The 23087-nt window shown below is 41.6% G+C and overlaps 1 protein-coding gene and 1 pseudogene across 1 annotated transcript in view; one reads left to right on the top strand and one right to left on the bottom strand.

Moving 5' to 3' along the window:
* Positions 1-23087, top strand: part of PLEKHO2 (pleckstrin homology domain containing O2) — a 102370-nt gene that overhangs the window by 35793 nt on the left and 43490 nt on the right. The window lies entirely within an intron of this gene.
* LOC130267918 (U2 spliceosomal RNA) lies at positions 9522-9614 on the bottom strand (annotated as a pseudogene).

Genomic DNA, 23087 nt, shown 5'->3' with positions numbered 1-23087 from the left:
TGGGGATACCATTCTGACACTGCAGCTGAAGTGCATGCAAAGTTTCCTTCTCATTGTTAGGATGTCTTGCAGATGGGGAAACACTTCAGGAACCACTTGACAACCAGACTGAACGCGTGTGCCATGCAGGGGGAATGGCTCAGGTTTCCTTGTCGCAACGCAGACAAGATGTTCTTCCCATTGTCGGTCACCTTGGTTCCAATTTCCATGGAGTAAGCCATGATTTGATTTCTTGATGAATGACTTTTAGCAGTTCCTCCCTTGTGTGACTCCATTCGCCAAGGCAAACCATGTGAAGAACAGCATGACACCTCCGTGCCCTGCACACATGGTATGCTGGAGGGGCACTGAGACTTGTCCGTGCAGTGGAGGCTGAGGACACGGTGGAGGATGAGGAGGCAGAGTCATACACTGTCACAGGACCAATGGCCTGAGAGAGTGGAGGCGGAAGCGGCATCACCTGTCCAAGTTGCTATTGTGGCTGTGCAGGAACCACATTTACCCTGTGGGCCATAAAGGACATGTATTGTCCCTGACCGTAGTGACAGCTCCACACGTTGGCGCTGCTGTGCGCTTTGGTACACACCGACAGGCTCAAGGACTGGCCCACCTTCTATTATACAAAATTGTGCAGGGCTGGTACTGTCTTTTTCACAAAGATATGACGGCTTGGGGCTCTCCACCTTTGCTCGGCACAAACCATCAGTTCTCTGAAAGATGCAGAGTCCACCACTTGAAAAGTGAAGGACTGCAGCACCAGCAACTTGGGCAGGATCCCATTAACCTTCTGAGTCGTTGGATGAATGGGCGCATACTGTTGGTTCTTGGACATGGCTTCGCTGATGGATTGCTGGCGTTATGACTGACTCGAAGTAGGACGAGCAGGAGCATCTAGAGCGACAGAAGATGGGTATGACACACAAACCCTTAGGCTGAGGTGGTGGAGCCTTGGCTGGCTGAAACAGATAGTGGCGTGCCACTGGGTGATGCAGCAGGCTGGACCACCGCATTGGAGCCACGGTTCTCCCAGGACACTTTATGGTGACACTGCATATGTTGACACAGGACCATGGTGCCCACATTGGGACCCTGGCCATGCTTTACCTTCTGCTGACACATCTTGCATGTGGCCAGGTTAACATCTTCCGGATGCTTGATGAAAATCTGCCACACCGCCAAGTAGCTGATTTTTCCTCCAACAGTCTGCACTGATTGACAGCTAGTGCTGCCGACTCCAGAAACCCCTGTTCCACTACCTTTTGGATAGTCTCTTCTTGAATTTGTTTGTAAGATGTCAGAATAGCGTCCCAGAGCTGTTGTTTGGATGTAAACCCTCATAATTTTTTTGCGTGGAGGATGCTCCAAAGGTTCTCAATAGGATTAAAGGGGTATTCCAGGAAAATACTTTTTATATATATATATATATATATATATATCTCAACTGGCTCCAGAAAGTTAAACAGATTTGTAAATTATTTCTATTAAAAAATCTTACTTCAAAAAATCTTACTCCTTCCATTTATTATCAGCTGCTGAAGTTGAGTTGTCTTTTCTGACTCGCAATAGTGCTCTCTCCTGACATCTCTGCTTGTTTCGGGAACTACACAGAGTAGAAGAGGTTTGTTATGGGGATTTGCTTCTACTCTTGACAGTTCCCGAGACACGTGTCATCAGAGAGTACTTAGACAGAAAAGAACGACTCAACTTCAGCAGATGATAAGTACTGAAAGGATTAAGATTTTTTAATAGAACCAATTTACAAATCTTTTTAACTCTCTTGTACCAGTTGATATATAAAAAAAAAAAGGTTTTTCCTGGATAACCCCTTTAAGGTCAGGGGAGGATGGAGGCCACACTATAAGGAGCAGTTATCAACCCTTTTACCCGAGTTTTTCTGTGTAAATTTGTCGCAAAAAAGTCGCTACTGCGACACCGTGACTTTTCATGCGACAATCATCTATGCGAGCAAGAAGAGCAAGTTTTGTTTTTTTGACTACGGTACACGGGTTTAAAAACTTTACTTGGTTTAGTCAGGTATTTATTAACTGCGACAGTCGCAGCTGCGCAATAAAATGTCGCAACGGCCGTAAAAATTTACAAAATTTACTCCAGCTCCAACATGGAGCAGGAAAAGCTACTGCCGCCCGGGCTCCGACATACTTTCTCCCCGCTACCCTCACTTCGCTACAGGGACACTGCAGTGATTTACATCCCCCCTCTCACCTGCCAGCGCCACACAACTCCCATCTGTCTGCTAACTGTTGCAAGACTACAAGTCCCAGCATGGCCTTACAGTGAGGACACGCTGGGAGTTGTAGTCCTGTAGCAGCGGGTGCTGAGCGGCGCGGGCGGGAGACAAGGGGGGGGGATATCAGTGTCCCTGTGAGGGTAGCGTGGAGGCCGTATGAGGAGCCCGGGCGGCTGCACTGTAATGTCAGCCCGGGCTCCTTACATATACCGGCGCCGCAGACAAGCTTGTCCCCTGCCCCCAGCTGTAGGACTACAACTACCAGCATGTCCTTACTGTAAGGGCATGCTGGGAGTTGTAGTCCTGCAGCTGGGGGCAGGGGACAAGCTTGTCACTTGCCCACACATCTCCTGCACCACACAACTACAACTCCCAGCATGTCCTTACTGTAAGGGCATGCTGGCAGTTGTAGTCGTGCGGGGCGGGAGAAGTGTGAGCAGGTGATAATAAATGTACTAACCCATTTTTATTATTTTTTTATTCTCATTTCAGATCCGTGTATCCTGTGGACTCCTTTGGATTCGGTGGACTACTTCGATGACCAGCGTTTTTCTTTGTTTGATTTTAATAAAATGGTTAACGAGGGCTTGTGGGGGAGTGTTTTTTGTAATAAATTTTTTTTTAAACCTGTTGTGTTTTTTCCTTACTTTACTTGACAGGCTTAGTTGTGGAAGCTGTCTTATAGACAGAGTCCATTACTGAGCTGGGATTAGTGTTAGCCACAAAAACAGCTAGCGCTAACCCCCAATTATTACCCCGGTACCCAACACCACAGGGGTGCCGGGAAGAGCCGGTACTAACAGGCCCGGAGCGTCAAAAATGGTGCTCCTGAGCCTAGGCGGTAACAGGCTGGCATTATTTAGGCTGGGGAGGGCCAGTAACAATGGTCCTCGCCCACTCTGGTGACGTCAGGCTGTTACTGTTTGGTTGATATTTGGCTGAGATTAAAAATAGGGGGGACCCCATGCAGTTTTTTTAAAATAAATAATTAAATATTTAAAAAAAAAAAACACATAGGGTCCCCCCTATTTTTATTCTCAGCCAAATACCAACCAAACAGTAACAGCCTGACATTACCAGGATGGGCGAGGACCATTGTTACTGGCCCTCCGCAGCCTAAATAACGCCAGCCTGTTACCGCCTAGGCCCAGGAGCGCCATTTTTGACGCTCCGGGCCTGTTGGTACCTGCTCTTCCCGGCACCCCTGTGGTGTTGGGTACCGGGGTAATAATTGGGGGTTAGCGCTAGCTGATTTTGTGGCTAACGCTAAGCCCAGCTTAGTAATGGACTCCGTCTGTAAGACAGCTTCCACTACTAAGCCTGACCAGTAAGTAAAAAAAAAAACACAACAGGTTTAAAAAAAATTTTATTACAAAAAAACACTCCCCCACAAGCCCTCGTTACCCATTTTATTAACATCAAGCAAATAAAAAGGCTGGTCGTCGAAGTAGTCCACAGAATCCAAAGGAGTCCACAGGATACACGGATTTGTAGAAGTAACAAAAAAAAAATGAGTAAGTACATTTAGGGAGAAAAAACAGTGTTAAAAAAATGTAATAAACACACACTCACATATATATATATATATATATATATATATACACACACACTTTTTTTTCAAAGCTGCATAGTGGTGTTCTGTAGTCATTATTTGGTTTTTGCTTATGTGTGCTAAAAAAATGGTATTTAAAAGTGATTTCTTGGTTTTTGCTCATGTAAGCCAAATGTATCAACCCCCTGTGATAGTATGATAAATATGTCATACATAAGCAAAAAAAAATAGCAAGAAAAAAATGACTACAGAACTTGGTTACCAAAGCAACGATGATAAATGTCCCCGTAGGACTTTCTCTCCTTTTATCCCCATAGAAGCCATTGATGAAGAGGTATTCTTTGCATCATGAGATGGTGCATTGTCATGCATGAAAATGATGTTATTACGGAAAGCATAGTTCTTCCTTCTGTACCAGGGAAGAAAATGTTCAGTCAAAAATTCCACATACTTTGCAGAGGTCATCTTTACAACTTTGGGGGCAATCCAGCTCTCTTCCCATGATTAAGTCGCAGCCTTGTTGGAACAGGGTGGCCATCCACCAACCATCCACTACTCCATCCATCTGAACCATCCAGGGTTGCACGGCACTCATCAGTAAACAGGACTGTTTGAAAATTAGTCTTCATGTATTTTCTGCCCAAGCCAGCAGTTTCTGCTTGTGAGCATTGGTTATTGGTGGCCGAATAGAAGGTTTATGTTCAGTTGCTAGACTCTGGAGAACTCTACACCTTGATGTTTGTGGGACTCCAGAGGCACCAGTAGCTTCAAATACCTGTTTGCTGCTATGTAATGGTATTTTAGCAGCTATGTAATGGTATTTCTTGATCCAATGCATGGATCTGGCAGAAATCTTCCTCAATGTGCCTATATCTGCACAAACCCATCTGTGCTCTGAATAAGCCACAAATCTCTTAATAGTTCGATGATCACGCTTAAGTTTTCATGAAATATCTAATGTTTTCATACCTCGTCCAAGGCATTGAACTATTTCACTTTTTTGGCAGCAGAGAGATCCTTTTTCTTCCCCATTTGCTTGAAAATGGTGCCCTGCTTAATAATGTGGAACACCCACCTTTAGTAGTTTTTCCTTAAAATGGGCTCACCTGGCAATCTAATTATCACAGATGTCCGAGATTGTTTTCAGTGATCAAAAGAGCCCTGAGACACGATGCCATCCACGAGTTAAACTGAAAAACAAAATATTTAATCTTTGTGACACTCAAATAGAATTTGCATAAAATAATTTGGAAAAGGGTGTATATGTAACTTTATAGGATTTTTGTATATCTGTGGCCATCAGTTTCTGACCTAAGACTTCTTCATTCTCCTTACACTTGTCAGAATACTTACAGAGAACCTGTCACCTATGACAGTCCCCTTAACCCGATAACAACCACGGACGAGTATAGACGTCCAGGTTGGCGGCCGTTCCCGCACCTGTGCGTCTATACTCGTCCATTATTCTCGTGGGTGCTGCCCAGTGCACCCACGAGATCGCGGCAGGGACTCGGCTGTATCACACAGCCGGGACCCTGCTGCACTGCCAGGACCGAAGTAAACTTCGGTCCCGGCAGTTTTAACCCTTACAGCCGCGGTCGGAAGTGACCGCGGGCTGTAAGTGTTATGACAGAGGGAGGGAGCTCCCTCTGTCTCCTCTGCAGCACCCCGCATCGCGGGGTGCTGTGTGTGGCCGCGGCTGGCCGGGACCTGCCGCACTGCCATGAGTGAAGTTCACTCCCGACAGTTTAACCCTTACAGCCGCGGTCAGAAGTGACCGTGCGCTGTAAGGAGTTCTGACAGAGGGAGGGGGCTCCCTCTGTCTCTCCTGCAGCACCCCGGAGCATAGCGGGGTGCTGCTGCATACCTGGGCAGCCGGGGGTCCTACAAAGACCCCCAGGTCTTCCCTGGGCATTGCCTGAAAGGCTGCCTGCTAGTGAAAACTGGCAGGCAGCATATAACTGCAATGCTTTGGAATACTAAGTATTCCAAAGCATTAAAAAGTGTAAAAATAAATAAATAAAATAAAAGTGTAAAAATAAATGAAAAAAAGTAATAAAAGTGTAAAAAAAAATTAAATAAAAAAATAATAATAATATATATATATATATATATATTTATATATATATAGATATATATATATTAAAAATACATTTATTAAATGAATCTAATAAAAAAAATGCATAATGTGTAGGATCGCATCGACGGACATCCGCAGCATGTAATATGTTGCGGATGTCCACCATGTGATCCTACACATTATGCAGCAGTCACGGTAATGAGCTCCCTGCTGCGGCTGGGTAGCTTTGTGTGTCCACTCATAGCGGCGGATTTCCCGCCAGCAGTCATGAGCGGACACACTGAGCTACCCAGCCGCAGCAGTGATGGATATATTCGCCATGAACGGGTGCTTATTCCCACAACATGGCGGATATATCCATCAGGAGCCTTAACTGTCACAGACAGACACGTTATACTGCCAGCCGACCAAGGACCAGAGAGGTCCCTGGACCAGCCAATAACTTCTAGGGGTGCGGTATATAAATGGGGTCACTTGTGGGGGTACTGTTCTGCCCAGAAAGCCAAATGGCGCTCCTCTACTTCTGAGTCCTACCACGCGGCCAAGGAACCATATATGGCCAAAGCGGGGGTATTTCCGAACATGGGACAAGCAGCTAAATAAAATATAGGGTGCATTTCTTTCAATATCAGAAGTGATGTACAAAAAATATGCCCCCTAAATGATGCATTTGTGAAAAATTGCTAATTTCGAATTTTTAACACTGACTTTGTAATAATTCCTGCCAAAAAACTATGGTGTTAAAATACTCACTGTACCCCCTAGCGAATACCTTGAGGGGTCTAGTTTTTAAAATGGGGTCATTTGGGGGGGGTGTTCCTATGTTCTACTACCTTTTAATTTCTGAAAACTTTGCATAGCACATAAAAAAAGATGTACTTTTCAAATTTTCAAAATTTTCAAAATTTCAAGTTAAATTGTTAGGCTTCTAACTAATTTAAAATGTCAATGAAAAACAAAAAAATGACGTCAAAATAAAGTAGACATCTGAAAGTATAAGTTTCATAAACTATTTGGTCAGTATGTATAAATATATGCAACCTATTAGTGTTAAAATAGCAAAAAATCTTAATTTTTTGTAAAAATTTCATGATTTTTTACATTGTAAAAAAAAACTACAAATGATATCGGCTTACTTTTACTATGTACATGAAGGACAACTTGTGACAAAAAAACAATGTCAGAATTATCGTGATTGGCAAAACGTTACCAGAGTTATTCTCTAATAAAGACAGACATCCCCGATTTGAAAAAACAGGCCTGGTCTTTCAGGGGCGTACAGGTTTATTTGTATTGGTCCTTAAGGGGTTAAACAACAGGCATCAGTAAATAGGATATAGCAGGCTGATTTAGGATCTGTAATTTTTATCTTTCTATTCACGTGCTTTTCCTTGTGGTAAATCTGCAAACAGGCCATGCACTATAGCTGATATATAGAATGGACTACTAAGCTTGGCAATATGATGAAAAGGGGTCCATTAACAGCCTTACGGTGAGGAAATGCAAGTAGATAGAGAAATAGAGTCTTATAAGCTATTTATGGTTTACTGTTGTTTAGGAGGATTTAAGACTTGATGCCATTTCCTTTAACTGCCAATGAAAGTTAGATACCCATCATCTTCCCTTCTATCTCATCTACAGAGATCAGCCTGATTAAACAGATGCCTGTGGTTGTGAAAATACCATGTCAATTGCTCACAGTACTTATTTATTAGTCTTAAAGACACCTTTAAGGTATGCTCCCTGGTGTAGTAGTGCAAGATGTTATTGACACCACACCAATGATGCTGTACTCACCTTATTAGGTAGAGCTGTGTCTTGGACCCAACTCAAAAATAAATATATTATATACATAAATAATATATTATGTATACAGTTTGCTGCTCAAGGACCCTGTCCGCTTGCCCTAGGATGCGGATAAGAAATAGAGGTTGCAAAATAGAGAAAAAATACGGGTCTGGTATGAGCGCTACTGCTGGGTTTGCACAAGGAATTTCAGACCACCACGGTTGCACAGAACATTAAAGGGATATTCCAGGCAAAAACTTTTTTTTATATATCAACTGGCTCAGGAAAGTTAAACAGATTTGTAAATTACTTCTATTAAAAAATCTTTATCCTTCCAATAGTTATTAGCTTCTGAAGTTTTCTGTCTAATTGCTCAATGATGATGTCACGTTTCTGGAGCTGTGCATGATGGGAAAATATCCCCATAGCAGCTGCACAGCTCCTGGGACGTGAGTCATCAGAAAGCAGTTAGACAGAAAACAGCAACTCAACTTCAGAAGCTAATAACTATTGGAAGGATTAAGATTTTTTAATAGAAATAATTTACAAATCTGTTTAACTTTCCGGAGCCAGTTGATATATAAAAAAAAGTTTTGGCTTGGAATACCCCTTTAAGTTTTATTCGAGGTAAAAGGGAAAATGGACAACGTATTTCGGTGCCCGCTCGCGCCTTCCTCAGGTACAACAATAAGTAAGTGTTGGCGCCCTGACCACTGCACCCGGACCTTTGACAGGACGCCAACACTTGCTTATTGTTGGACCTGAGGATGGAGCAGGCAGGCGCTGAAACACATTGTCCACATTCCCTTTTACCTTAAATAAATCTTTATGTCATGTGCAACAGTGATGGTCTGAAAATTCCTTGTGCATACCCAGCAGCAGCGCTCATACCAGACCCATATTTTTTCTCTATTTTGCAACCTTTATGGTATAGTGTAAGGTATTTGTATTCATTGTTTAAATTGAAATATTATGTGGGAACTACTTAGCATCACTGTATTATGGTAGATCCTTAAGAAAGTATTGTTTGGATACAGTATATTTTAAGAGCATTATATGGTGATATTATGTTTGACTGTATATGGCAGCAATATTTTGCCACCGTATGGAGGTATGGATTAAAAAATGGGCTAAAACAATTCCATCTTACCTACAGAAATTATTTTTTTGCTTTTGTCTGCAAAAAAGGGATGTGGCTTTCCACTCGCACTGAAAGTCCCACTGTTTCACTAAATGTTTTCTGACAATTTTCTTCTTTAAAATAAAAAAAAAGGTGGGTTGTGTGTAATATATTAGGTAATATTAGGGAATATAAGCTTTACTACTGTATTTTCCAGTCTAGGTAATGCTCAGTTACCAAGCCAGCCTTCATGAAGAGTGGGGAAATTCCAGGTCCAGGAATTTAATATTTACTGTCAAAGCCTATTGCACATTACTGTAGAAATCACTAAACTGTACTTATTAATGTAACATGTAAGAAGCTACTCTGGTGACTCAGCGAGCGGAAGTGAGTAGTACTCATACCACAACTCAAAGAAGCAAAAATAGTTCAAGCCCACCCAGCATACACTCATCTTTATAAATATGCTGAAAACCTCTTCTTACCACACATTATAAAGGCTTTGTGCACTACTGCACACTATTTTTTTATTGCTCAGTGAGTCTGTGGGAGTTTTGGCACCTCGGGGTCACCACTCCCTAAAGGCACAAAAGTACCTCGGCTCTAGACCCTCCCAGCCTCATGGCGAGACCCGGAGGGGACAGGTCACATCAGGGCAGCCGTTAAGCTGATTCCTGAGAACCAGCCCCGGAACTCCCTGGTACACCTGCTCCCTCCATTATGCACCCAACCACACTAGTCCCATATCAGTGTTGCCTGATCCACCGATATGAACTCATAAGAACAGATACTACACTTGATCTTAGCCAAAAGGCTGAGAAGCTCCAATGCATATTGAAATGAAACAACTTTAGTGCACATAGGTCAATGCAGCTGCTGTATGCACAAAGCATTAGTGGTTTCAATTATTATTTAGATGCATTGGAGCAAATTAAAAATTGTGTATTTATTTACTCATCCTAATGATTTATTTAACACCAACATATACTGCAGCGCTGTACAGAGCTTGTTATCACTAACATCAGTCCCTGTCCTCCTTGTGTCTCACAATCTAAATTAAGTTAATTTTGTAGTATAGGAGGAAACCAGCCTACATAGAGGAAACCCATGCAAATACTGTACAGATGTAAACCCATGGCCCCAGTGCTGCACTCAGCTAACCACTGAGCCACTGTGTATACCCTTCATATTCTTTGTATTATCCTTGTCCCATATTTAAACAAATACTTTCTAAACAAAAGTATCTAGTGGCAAATACATATAACTTTAAATCCAATCTGAACCAGTAAAGCATTTGTCATTGAATTATTTCGCACAGTTGTTAAGATAATCCATTTGGTGTATCAGCAGGGTTTTGTTTGAGAAATAGAAAATTTTTGGCAATAGGCTATGTACAATATTGCTGCTTAACCCAATTCCAGTCAATTTGGCCGCAATAGCAGACAGGCCATGGACCTGCTTGATACTATTTGTGGAAAAACACAGGTTCTTGTTACTAAACTTGTAAAACCTTTCTAATATTTCCCTAATTGGAATTTAAAAGAATTATATCCCCCCCCCCCCCCCCGCACACCATCTTTACAGTAGTCCTGTGTGTATTTGAACAGATTCATCCTTCAGCATGCCAAAAGTAAGGTTCTATACTCGGAAGGGGTGTGTAGGGAAAACAATGTATGGATTAATGAATTACACTGTCGTCTCTTCCTTTAAGCGATCAGTTGAAGTTTCAGCATCTGCCCCCCACTGATCAAAATTTTTGACATATCAGAAGTTGGTAAAAGCTTTTTATCTGAGGTTTTCAGAATATGTCAAGATGCTATATAAAAAGGTGGAGTACCTGTAGCATAGCCAATGGGTTGTATAGACCAAATGCACTCTATTTGTGACTTTATTTGGTCTGCTTCATGTATTTATGAACACAAATGTAGTCTACCAAGCTTTTGTGCCCTATAAAATACAATTGACAACACTATTAAGTTGACTAAACATAGTCATTAACAGACTACATTTGGTTTATACAACCATATTGCTATGCAGAAAAAAAGGGTTGAAACTCAGTTAAATGACTGGTTGAACGGTTATTTTAACTGAACTTGAGAAGTTTTGAAAACCTAGGGAAATGCCATTATTTATCATTATGGGAACACTCCTTTAGGAACAAAAATGAAACATTGTTCAGTTATAAATAATGTTTAAAGTAATCTGCCATCAGTTTCATGCTAGCCACATGCATGCAGTATGAAACACAAGCTCCTGCATTACAATGGTGTATAGTTTACTCTGAAATGCTGTGGTGTGGATGAATGGAGGAATCATAGTTATAAAACCAGTTGTGATCAGGCTCCAAAGTCACTAGGGTGGTCCCCATCCGTTTCTCTCCACCCTGTTTGTCGGCCTTGATTGAAAGTAGTGGTCTTCCTATGCTTAAATAGGGTGAATTGTACACCACTATAATAAGGGAGCGTGACAATGTTTTATGCTGCTCGTGGTTCAAGCTCCATTAAACAGATAATATATTCTCTTTAATTAAAGTGAATTTGAAAATATATTTCTTCTCTTATAAGTGATAAGATATAAATTCACATTTCTGAAAGTTTTAGAGCTGACATTTCTCAGTATTCCTTGAAGGACCACACAGTGTTCTCTATGCAGATTAGTTCCAGATTGCTGGGCTATTCCAATGACTCCCCCCCCCCCTTCTGATGCACTACACCCCATCATCCAATAATAGGAAGGCCATGCCTTGATCTTTTCCCATCACTTGTAGGAGTAGATTAGCCTTTGTTTCCACAAGTGTTAGCCTGAGCTAGGCTTCCGCTTAAAAGGGTTATCCACCATAAGGTAATTTTAGTACGTACCTGGCAGACAGTAATGGACATGCTTAGGAAGGATCTGCACTTGTCTTGGGGCTAAATGGCTATGCTGTGAGATTACCATAGCACTGTGGCTAGCTGTTTGTAAACTGGTATTTCCTGTTTTAGTTTTCTTATTTTTTTTTTACTACAAATCCCATAATTCCATTTTCCTCCCTTCCACACATCAGCCACCCCACCCATTGAAACATAAATGAGCTGCATCCATTCAAAAGACCTGTGGTTTTCAATCAGGGTGCCTACAGCTGTTGCATTAGTTGCAGAATGATCTCTCTCCCACGAAGCGATCACTCCACCCATTGAAGCAGACAGGCTCCCTGTCATCAGCTGACTAGTGAGTCAGGTCTCGGCCGTATTGCAACCTGGGAAAAATCTGAGAGAACAGTAATTTTGTGTGCTGTTAAAAATAAATATTGGGGTGAAAATCACAGAAGAATTGTGAGAAAACCGTCATACACAGGTACAGACACTATATTATGAACTACACTAACTTTACAGCCCCTGTAGCATAGTCAAATAAAACATTTCCTGGAATATCCCTTTAATATGGGCCTTATAGCAGCTGCATGTATTCCCTTTATTAAATTGACATCCTTGGTACTGGAGATGGCTTTGTGATGGAGACATTGTGGATACCAATGCTAGGGGGCATTTTGAATGGCTACAGCATGGGCCTCATATGTTATATAAACTTTTTACACCTGTTTTAAGGTCCTATTACACAGGATGACTATTTGCCAAATAGGTAAAATTGGCTTACATAATAGGCCAAATAAACAGAAGAACAAGTTGGCAAATTGTCTCTATTAATGCTGCCATAAAAATAATCAATTGCTGCCCCTACATCTCTCCATGTAAACAGGGTATGAGCATCAACAATGATGGAAGTAAAGGGCAACACAAAAGATGCACATTTAATCCGTTAACAACCATGGACATCTACACTCGTCTCCCAACTCGAGCCCGTCTCCCGACTCGAGCGTGCGTCATACCGGCTGGCCCCCAGCTGATTCTTGTAGCTGGGGTTGGCGTTAATAGCCGGCTATTAACCATTTAGATCGCTGCTGTCAAAGCTGACAGTGCCGTCTAAAGGTGCCTTTATCCCATCCCTGGTGGTCCAGTGGGGTGGGTCGTCCCCCCGCAGCACGATCGCAGGGGTGGGGGATCCACTGTGGAGGTAGCCGGAGGGCTTACCTCTGCTCCGGTGCCGACTCCGGCGCTCAGAATGATAAAGCCTGGCAGTACCAGGCTTTATCATTCGAGCGCAGAGCACACAGATCACTGTGGTTCTATGGAACCACATTGATCTGTATGAGGAATCAAATGATTTCTCCTAAAATTTCCCTAAGGGGACTAAAAGTGTAAAAAATAAATAAATAAATAAATAAATAAAAAAGTTTAAAAACACACACATTAACCCCTTCCTTATTAAAAGTTTAAATCACCCCCTTTTTCCAAATTCTATATAAAAAATATATAAACATAAAAATAAACATATGTGGTATTGCCGCGTGCGTAAATGTCTAAACTATAAAAATATATCGTTAATTACACCGCACGGTCAATGGCGTATGGGCAAGAAAATTCCAAATTCCAAAACAATGTATTTTTGGTCACTTTTTACACCATAAAAAAAGGAATTAAAAGCGATCAAAAAGTCCAAACTAAAATGGTACCGATCACGGCTCTAAAAAATGAGCCCTCATACCACCCCGTACTCGGAAAAATAAAAAAGTTATAGGGGTCAAAAGAGGACAATTTAAAATGTATTAATTTTCGTGCATGTAGTTATGATTTTTTCCAAAAGTACGACAAAATCAAACCTAAATAAGTAGGGTATCATTTTAATTGTATGGACCTACAGAATAAAGAAAAATGTACTGTGTAGAAATGGAAAAATTTACAAAATGGTGTTTTTTCTTCAATTTTGTTGCACAATGATTTTTTTTCCCGCTTTGGGATAAAATGACTGATGTCATTACAAAGTAGAATTGGTGGTTCAAAAAATGTAAAAAAAATTTAGGTGCAAAATTGAAAGGGTTATGATTTTTAAAAGGTAAGGAGGAAAAAACGAAAGTGCAAAAACAGAAAAATGCTTGGTCTTTAAGGAGTTAAAATGGCATAGGGTTCATTTAATTGGGCTAATAACTGTCCAATTCAAGTGGCAATCAACTATGTTACTATTTACATGGGCCAACTATCGTGAATAATGGCCCGCTGGAACGTTGCTCAATCATTTGTGTGGCTGTTCACTTTCACTATTGTCTTATTTATGGCTGCACAGAAGATGCCAACGAATGAGTGTTTGCTTGTTTGTTAGCTGATCTCTGGACTTTTATATGGACTATAATTGGCCTGTTTAGATGACAATCTCCCCATGTAAAAGGGCTTTTTGCTGTTCTCTTCCAACCTTACACTACTAGTTTCCTTTCTTCCTTTGTACATGGTGTTTGGAGGGCTGCGGCAAGACATCATCTATAGAGGCGTGCCAAACAAAAAGATATATATACAGTAATCTCTCAACTTACAATAGCCTCAGGTTACATTATTTTCAACATACAATGGTCTTTTCTGCACCATTGTAACTTGAAACAAAACTCAGTCAGATCTGCTAAACGTGTCAATGGCTGAAAGAACTGACAAATCAGAATCGGCATCTCATTGGTAAAAGTGAATGCACTGACTGGTGTCTGGTAGCGCCTCTTTACAGTACAGGGAGGTACAACACGGTCTGTACTATTTACCTGAGCCACAGTTAGCTGCTCCTTTGCTCCATGTTACTTTTTAGGACATTGCATGTACTGTACAGGACCCTGAAGAAGCTTCTGTCCTCTACATAGACAGTGATTTACAGTTTCCAGCAGATCTTTCTTGCTTTTATATGTAAGGAATTGTGATATCTGTATTAATTATCTTCTTATTTTTCTTTAATCCTCTGTTTTTCCTATTTTTGGAGGACATTTTGGGGGCTTCAGAACCAATTACCAGGTTTCCATAGAGTTATGGTCTCAACATACAATGGTTTCAACATCCAATTTTTGTCCTGGAACCAATTAATATTGTAACTTGAGGGATGACTGTATTAGGAAATGGAAATGCATTAACATTTACAATAATTTACATGTTTTACTCTATAGAAACCCTTTGTTACACAAACATAGATGAATAAACTAGCCAGGATGTAGAAGGATGGACATATAAATGATTGGTTTAGACCAGTACACCCCCCCCCCCCCCCCCCCCCCCAGTTTGTGATGAGGTACAGCTAAAGAGGCAGGGTTTTTATAGACGTTATTATAAGCTGCACAGTTATGGTTGCAGCTTTGGTTTAGAAACAGATTGTCACATTTTATAATTTAATTTATAATTTTAGTATGAACTTCCACCACAGATAGTGAGGCACTGGTAAGGCTCCAGTATAAAACCTTTGAGAACAGGTTTTAGATTAATTATTTCTATAAATATAAATGAGAATTTTAATGTTAATTAATGTCATATCCTGTTTTTTTTCTAATGTCAAGATTATGTGCTAACACAGCATGGACTTTTCACAGACTTTATAATCTTTTTTATGGGACACTGATCGTGGTGTGCTGAGTCTAGATCATTTTTTTTTAATTTTTTTTATTGTTTCCAGCATTATCTTTTCCTGCATTTCTTGACCTAAAACATTACAACTGACATTTTTCACAAACACAAAAGAAATGTTCTATTATCTATAGTAGCAGAAATCTTGCAAACTGCTAACTAAAAGGTTATTTCTACAGTTCCTCCAAGTAGTACAGGAGAGGAGCCCTTTGCGGCTTTCTCATACAAGACTCATTGGGTTACAGAAGTGAAAAATAATTTGGGAGGAAGTAGGAATATAAAATAAGAAGCAATTTAGTCTTCTGGGAAATTAGTGACATTGATACATTCTAAAATGTCTTTAAATTGCAAATGTCACATGCAGGGCTGGCTCTGCCTATAGGCAAAATAGGCAGCTGGCTGGAGTCCACTCTTGACCCTCGGGCCTCCACTCTGCCCACAGCAATAAAGTTAGCCAGAATCCGAAGCATTCGCCCATCTAGCTAAACCATGCCACCCCAGTAGTAAGGTAATTACATGAGGAGGTTTGTTACAGTGTGTCACCCCAGTAGTAAAGTAATTACATGAGAAAGAGGTTTGTTACAGTGTGTCACCCCAGTAGTAAGGTGGGGCATGTCAAAGGGCAGAGCCAATGGAAGGGTGGGAGATCAAGGGGCGGCAAAATTAGCTTTCGCCTAGGGTGGCAAAAATCCTTGCACCAGGCCTGGTCACATAAGGATGAAGATCCTAAGCTGGACTAATATTGAAAGGAATTGTTCTTTGTCCCCATTTTCAGAAAAGGTGGCTGTGTGTGAGGACCATAGCAATATCTGTACTGCATTTCCAGCTCAAAGACTTCTGTGACGGCCGTCACGGCCCCTCCCATAGATTTGCATTGAGGGGATGGGGCGTGACATCACACAGGGGCGGAGTCGTAGATGTCACGATATTCTGGCCCTGTGGTCGTCACGCTTCACACTCGGAGCCTCCAGCACTGAGGAGAGCTCACAAAGGTGGGTGACTGACAGATTGCAGGGGTCCCAGCGGTGGGACCCCCACGATCATACATCGCCAGATTGCAGGGGATCTGACTGTTGGGACCCCCTAACAACCCCCCCCCCCCCAGCCAGAGATACCTGAACTCTGTATCTCTGGCTCTCCCATAGAGATACAAGGAGGGGAGGAGTCAACACAATCCCTTCCTGGGGAGAGCCGGGGTGCTATGCAGGGAGATCACAGGGGGTGCCAGCAGTGTGCAGACCCAGTGCACCACTGTACTTTGCTTAAGTCCCAGATACAGTGTACGATAGATCAAGAGACAGTCACAACATTTTTTATCCTTTTCCCTAGAAGTATACTCCAATGTAACAGTCCAGAGTAAATTGTCTTCCAAATTTTAAAACCAACCCCCCCCCCCCCCCCCAAAAAAAAAAAAAAACTCCAGAACCACTTTTTCAATATACCCCTGATAATATTCCCCCCCCCCCCCCCCCACAAAAAAAAGGGTCATGGGGGTTTGCAGTTACCTCAAATGCGCAGTGCTCTGTCCCCACCTGAGCGGGGTGCGCATTTGAGATAACAGAATAGGGACGGCCACACACATCACATTCCTAGAATGATGATTCAGAGCATAGGGTTTTGGGCAGGCATCATTTTTACTTTCGGCTATACTCTGGGTCATCATTCTGGGAAAATAATTGGCATATCAGTATTAAAATTGCAATTTTCATTCAACCATCCCCATAGTACACTTCATCCATTCCTGGAAAATATATTTAGGGAACATCCGTCTGTTCCAAATCTCTACTTCACCCTATACACCTTCCCTAGGGGTTGTACTGTTTGTAATAGGCTCACATGTGGGTGTTCTTTTTTTGTATTTTCCTCTGAATGTATGTAACTGTTAGGTCCATAAGAAACAAATGTGAAGAGTTCTCGCTCATGAGCTCTGTCGTATTTCCAGGTGACAATTCGGAGTCACATGTTAGTTGTTCCCAGAAAGATGATGCAGAGCATAGGTTGAAAATTGCAATTTTCAAAAACTACCCTTCATCCATTCGTGGAAAATAAATGTAGGAAACACCCGTGTAGTCAAAATGTCCTCCTTACCCCTATACCAATTCCTCACTGGGGGTACTTTCTGTAATGGTGTCACATGTGGGTGTTTCATTTTTGTATTTTCCTCTGAATGTATGTAATAGTCAGCTACTGATATGCCTCAAATGCAAACAGACCTCTATGACCTCTGAGCCTTGTTGTGCGCCCGCCTCCATAGTCAGGAGAAAAAGCCCTCCAAAATGTGTAACCCAATTTCTCCAATTACCCCTTGTGAAAATGTAAAAAATTGGGTAACCCCAACATTTTAGTGTAAAAAAAATCAAAATTTTCAATGTACGGGCCATGCCGTTTTTCTTTTTTTTTTTTAGATTTTATGTCAGAACCTCAAACATTGTAGTACAAAGAACCACTTTAGGCCTAAAATCTCATCGGAGCTGTCTCACTCCTAAGCCCTGTTTTGCACCCGCATAGTGCTTTACCGCCATATATGGGGTATATCCTTATTCTGGAGAAATTGGGCTACACATTTTGTTGAGCTTTTTTTCTCTTACTACTTGTGAAACTAAAATTTTTTTTAGTTAATACCAGCAATTTAGTATTAAAAATGTTCACTTTTATGGCCCACTGTTCAAAAAACCTGTGAGGTGTAAGTACTCACTGTAACCCTTGTTACGTTCCTGGAGGGGTGTCATTTACAAAATGGTGTCACATGTGGAGGGTTTCTGCTGTTCTGGCACCATGGGAGGTTTGAAAATGCACATGGCCCCCAACTCCAATTTCAGCAAAATTCTTTCTCCAAAAGTCCAATGGCGCTCCTTCTGTTCTGAGACCTGTAGTGCGCCAGCAGAGCACTTACCGTCCACATATGGGGCGTTTTCTAAATCGAGAGAAATTGGGCTTCAAATTTTGGGGTTCATTTTCTTCTATTACCCCTTGTGAAAAAGAAATATTTTGGGTAGCATCCATTTTCACGTCCAACTTCCACGCAAAGTCATCAAACGCCTGTGAGGTGAGGCTAACTATACCCCTTGTTACATTCCTTGAGGGATGTAGTTTCCAAAATAGTATGCCATGTGTTTTTTTTTTTTTTTTTTTTTGCTGTTCTGACACCATGGGGGCTTCTTAAATGCAACATGGCCCCCAAAAAACCATGACAGCAAAAAAAAATTCAAAAATCCCACAGTTGCTCTTTCCTTCTCGAGCCATGTTGTGAGCCCACAGAGTACTTTATGTCAACATCTGAGGTATTTCCATACTCGAGAGAAATTGGGCTACAATTTTTTTTTTTTTGAGGGGGGGGGGGGCTTTTTCTCCTTACACCATTTTTAAAAATGAAAATAATGGGGCTACAAGAACATGTTAATGTAAAAAATGCGGATTTAGATTTTTCTCCTCCACATTGCTGCTATTCTTGTGAAACACCTAAAGGGTTAACAAACTTTCTGAATGTCATTTTGAATACTTTGAGGGGTGTAGTTTCTATAATGGGGTCATTTATGGGGTATTTCTCACAGAAAGGCCCCCCAAATCCACTTCAAACTTAACTGGTCCCTAAAAAATACAGATTTTGACATTTCTGTAAAAATTTTTCAAATTGCTGCTATACTTTGAAGCCCTCTAATGTCCTCAAAAAGTAAAACATGTCAACTTTCTGATGCCAATATAAAGTAGACATATTGTATTTGTGAATCAATGTATAATTTATTTGGAATGTCCATTTTCCTTACAATCAGGGAGTTTCAAAGTTAGCAAAATGCTAAATTTTCATGAAAACTGGGGATTTTTCACCAAGAAAGGATGCAAGTAACGACAAAAATGTATCACTATGTTAAAGTAGAGTATGTCACGAAAGAACAATCTCAGAATCAGAATAAAAGGTAAAAGCATCCCAGAGTTATTAATGCATAAAGTGACAGTGGTCAGAATTGCAAAAAAGGTTGCCATTAAGGGGTTAATACCACAATTTCCATGTTATCTTCATTATGTCCTGGGCTACAGAAATGTTTGGCCAGAGATTTAGAGAGATTAGGGAGGTAAACAAGTGACTCAGAAGCTGGTATAGGAAGGAAGGGTTTGTGTTCATGGAGAACTGGGCCAACTTCGCTGTCGGTTACCGACTCTACCGTAGGGACGGGCTGCACCTAAATGGGGAGGGTGCCGCTGTGCTTGGGGAGAAGATGGCTAGAAGGGTGGAGGAGTGTTTAAACTAGGGACAGGGGGGAGGGAACCTACAACATAGAGGGGGAAGAAAGTGTAGATAGAGAGGGGGGACTTATTAATGTACCTGGGGGTGGAGCGGAGGGAGGGGTTAGAATAGTTAATAGGGATAGGCTTCATAGGAAAAAAAAAAACACATTACACCATTGAATTGCATGTTGAATAATGCCAGAAGTCTGACCAATAAAACTGACGAACTGAAGTTTATAATGTCTGAGGAGGATTATGACATAGTGGATAAAACAGAGACTTGGGTGGACGATAGCAGTGACTGGGCGGTCAACATACACGGTTATAGTCTATTCAGGAAGGATCGGACAGAAAATAAAGGGGGAGAAGTTTGTCTTTATGTAAAGTCCAGTCTGAAGGCTGCACTGTGGGAGAATATATGGGAGGGAAACGATAATGTGAAGTCACTATGGGTAGAAACATATGGAGATTAAAAAAAAATTCTGATAGGGGTTTGCTATAAGCCACCAAACATAACGGAAGAGGCAGAAGATATACAAGGCAGCAAATCAGAATGATGTGATAATAATGGGGGACTTTAACTTTCCTGATATAAACTGGGAGACTGAGACCTGTGAATCTCATAAAGGAAACAGGTTTCTGACTATAGGTAAAGACAATTATCTGTCCCAAATGGTGCAGAGCCCAACCAGAGGCGGCACCCTACTGGACTTAATATTAACCAATAGACCTGACAGAGTAACCAATGTGCAAGTAGAAGGACTGTTCTTCAATAAGGGAATCTTGCGAGGGGCCACAAAAACAATGGAAGGCAAAGTTTGACAAACTCAGAGAAGCGCTTAACAATATAAAATGGGATAATGTCCTCAAAAACAAGAATATTGACACTAAATGGGAGACTTTTTAAAATATCTTAAACTCTCACGGTAAGATACCTTATGGGAATAAAAGGGTCAGAAATAAAAGAAAACCAATATGGATGAATAAAAACATTAAGGGGGCAATAAATGACAAAAATAAAGCATTTAAACTACTAAAAGAGGACGGCAGTGAAGAAGCATTAAAAAGATATAGAGAAAAAAGCAAAAAGGTCAAAAAAGAAAATGAACCGAGGAAAATGAAATGCCAGGTGAAATACAGCAAGATAAGGTACACTCCCCAGTACAGGTCACCTGTCTAACCCAGGAAGAAGTACAGTACTGCCTACAGAAAATCAAAACAGACAAATCACCAGGTCCACATGGCATTCACCCCTGTGTTCTAAAGGAATTAAGTAATGTAATAGACAGACCCCTATTTCTTATATTCAATGACTCTATAGTAACAGGGACTGTTCCCTAGGACTGGCGCATGGCAAATGTGGTGCCAATATTTAAAAAGGGGTCAAAAGGTGACCCCGGGAATTATAGGCCTGTTAGTTTAACCTCCGTTGTATGTAAATTGTTTCAGGGTTTTCTAAGGGATGCTATTTTGGAATATCTTGATAAAAAATAAATGTATGACTCCATATCAGCATGGCTTTATGAGGGATCGGTCCTGTCAAACTAACCTGATCAGCTTTTATGAGAAGGTGAGCTCCAGAATGGACCAGGGGGAATCGCTGGATGTCATATATCTGGATTTTTCCAAAGCATTTGATACCATGCCACATAAAAGATTGGTGACTGTTACTAGTGAGGTACCACAGGGGTCCGTCTTGGGTCTTGTCCTATTTAATATATTCATTAATGACCTTATAGAGGGGTTGAATAGTAAAGTAGCAATCTTTGCAGATGATACTAAACTGTAAAGTGGTCAACAAAATAGAGGACATTGCACTGTTACAAATGGATCTGGATAGGGTGGAGGTTTGGGCTGGGAAGTGGCAGATAAGGTTCAACACTGATAAATGTAAGGTAATGCACATGGGAGGAAAAATCCGGGCTGGGATTATGTATTAAATGGGAGAACACTTGCGACAACTGGCATGGAAAAGGACTTAGGAGTCTTAGTTAACAGTAAATTTACCTGTAGTGACCAGTGTCGGGCACCTGCGGCCAAGGCAAATAAAATCATGGGGTGCATCAATAGGGGCATAGATGCCCACGACAAGGAAATAATTCTACTGCTGTACAAATCACTAGTCAGACCACACATAGAATACTGTGTACAGTACTGGGCACCAGTGTACAAGAAAGATATAGTGGAGCTGGAGAGGGTTCAAAGACAAGCAACCAGGGTAATACGGGGAATGGGAGGACTACAGTACCCAGAAAGATTAGCAGAATTGGGGTTATTTAGTTTAAGAAAAAAGAAAGCTTAGGGGAGACCTAATAACTATGTATAAATATATCAGGGGACAGTACTGGGATCTCTCCCATGATCTATTTATACCCAGGATTGTATCTATAACAAGGGGGCATCCTCTCTGTTTAGAGGAAAGAAGGTTTCTACACCAGCACAGACTGGGGTTCTTTACTGTAAGAGCAGTGAGACTGTGAAATTCTCTGCCTGAGGAGGTGGTCATGGTGAACTCTGTAAAAGAGTTCAAAAGGGGTCTGGATGCATTTTTGGAGAATAATAACATCGCTGGTTATGTATACTAGATTTATAGGGACAGAACGTGGATCCAGGGATTTATTCTGATGCCATTATTGGAGTTGGGAAGGAATTTTTACCTCTAGTATGAGTTTTTTTTTTTTGCCTTCCTCTGGATCAACTCAGTAGGGACTCACTAGAGTTATAGGTTGAACTTGATGGACTCTGGTCTTTTTTCAACCTTATGAACTATGTTACCATGTTACTAACAGGTTTTGCAGCCCTTCAGCTAGTGCTTGGCATACCGGTTCATACTGAAAGTGTTTTCTGTTTACGATATAATTTTTTCCATATACCGCAATCCCCCCCCCCTGGAATGAATTATCAGCCGCAGCACTCTGTCCCCACATCGGGGGTCTAATCATATGTTACCCGCAGGCGCTGCTTCTCCTCCTGTGAGCACTGCACATCCTCCCCACGTCGGGAAATGAATGATTTGTGAGCCGCGGGCGCAGGACTTCTGTTCTGTTTGGAGAACAGAAGCTGTCACCTCCCCCTGCAAGCACTGAAAGCCAGTGAGCCGCGGGCGCTGCAGAGCTTCTGATCCCCGACCCTTCTGATCAGAACAGAAGCCCTGCAGGGGGAGGTGACCGCTTCGGTTCTCCAAATTATTAATTTCCCGATGTGAGGAGGATGTGCAGCGCTCACAGGAAGAGAAGCAGAGCAGCGCCTGCGGGTAACATATAATCAGTTCCCCAGCCAAGAGGGGGTTCGGAATAAGTGGGAAAAAAATACTGTTAAATACTGTGAAACCGCCATAATTTTAAAAAATACTGTGATATCCATTTTTGGTCATACTGCCCAGCCCTACCTTAGGCTAGGTTCACACGGCAGAATCTCCGGGCAGAAAATTTCCGGCTGGAGATTCTGAGTGTGACTAGCACTGACTGAATCAGCGCTAGGACCGCATGGACACTGCAGTCTCCAATAGACTGCAATGTGTACCACGAGTATTTCCGCCTGAAGAATGAGCAATGCTATTCTTCAGGCGGAAATTTTCAAGCAGACTTTCTGTTCACAAATTCTGCTTCACAAAT

Source organism: Hyla sarda, chromosome 4 (assembly GCF_029499605.1).
Source record: "Hyla sarda isolate aHylSar1 chromosome 4, aHylSar1.hap1, whole genome shotgun sequence".
Lineage (NCBI taxonomy): Eukaryota > Metazoa > Chordata > Amphibia > Anura > Hylidae > Hyla > Hyla sarda.
This window is presented reverse-complemented; position numbering and strand designations above follow the sequence as displayed.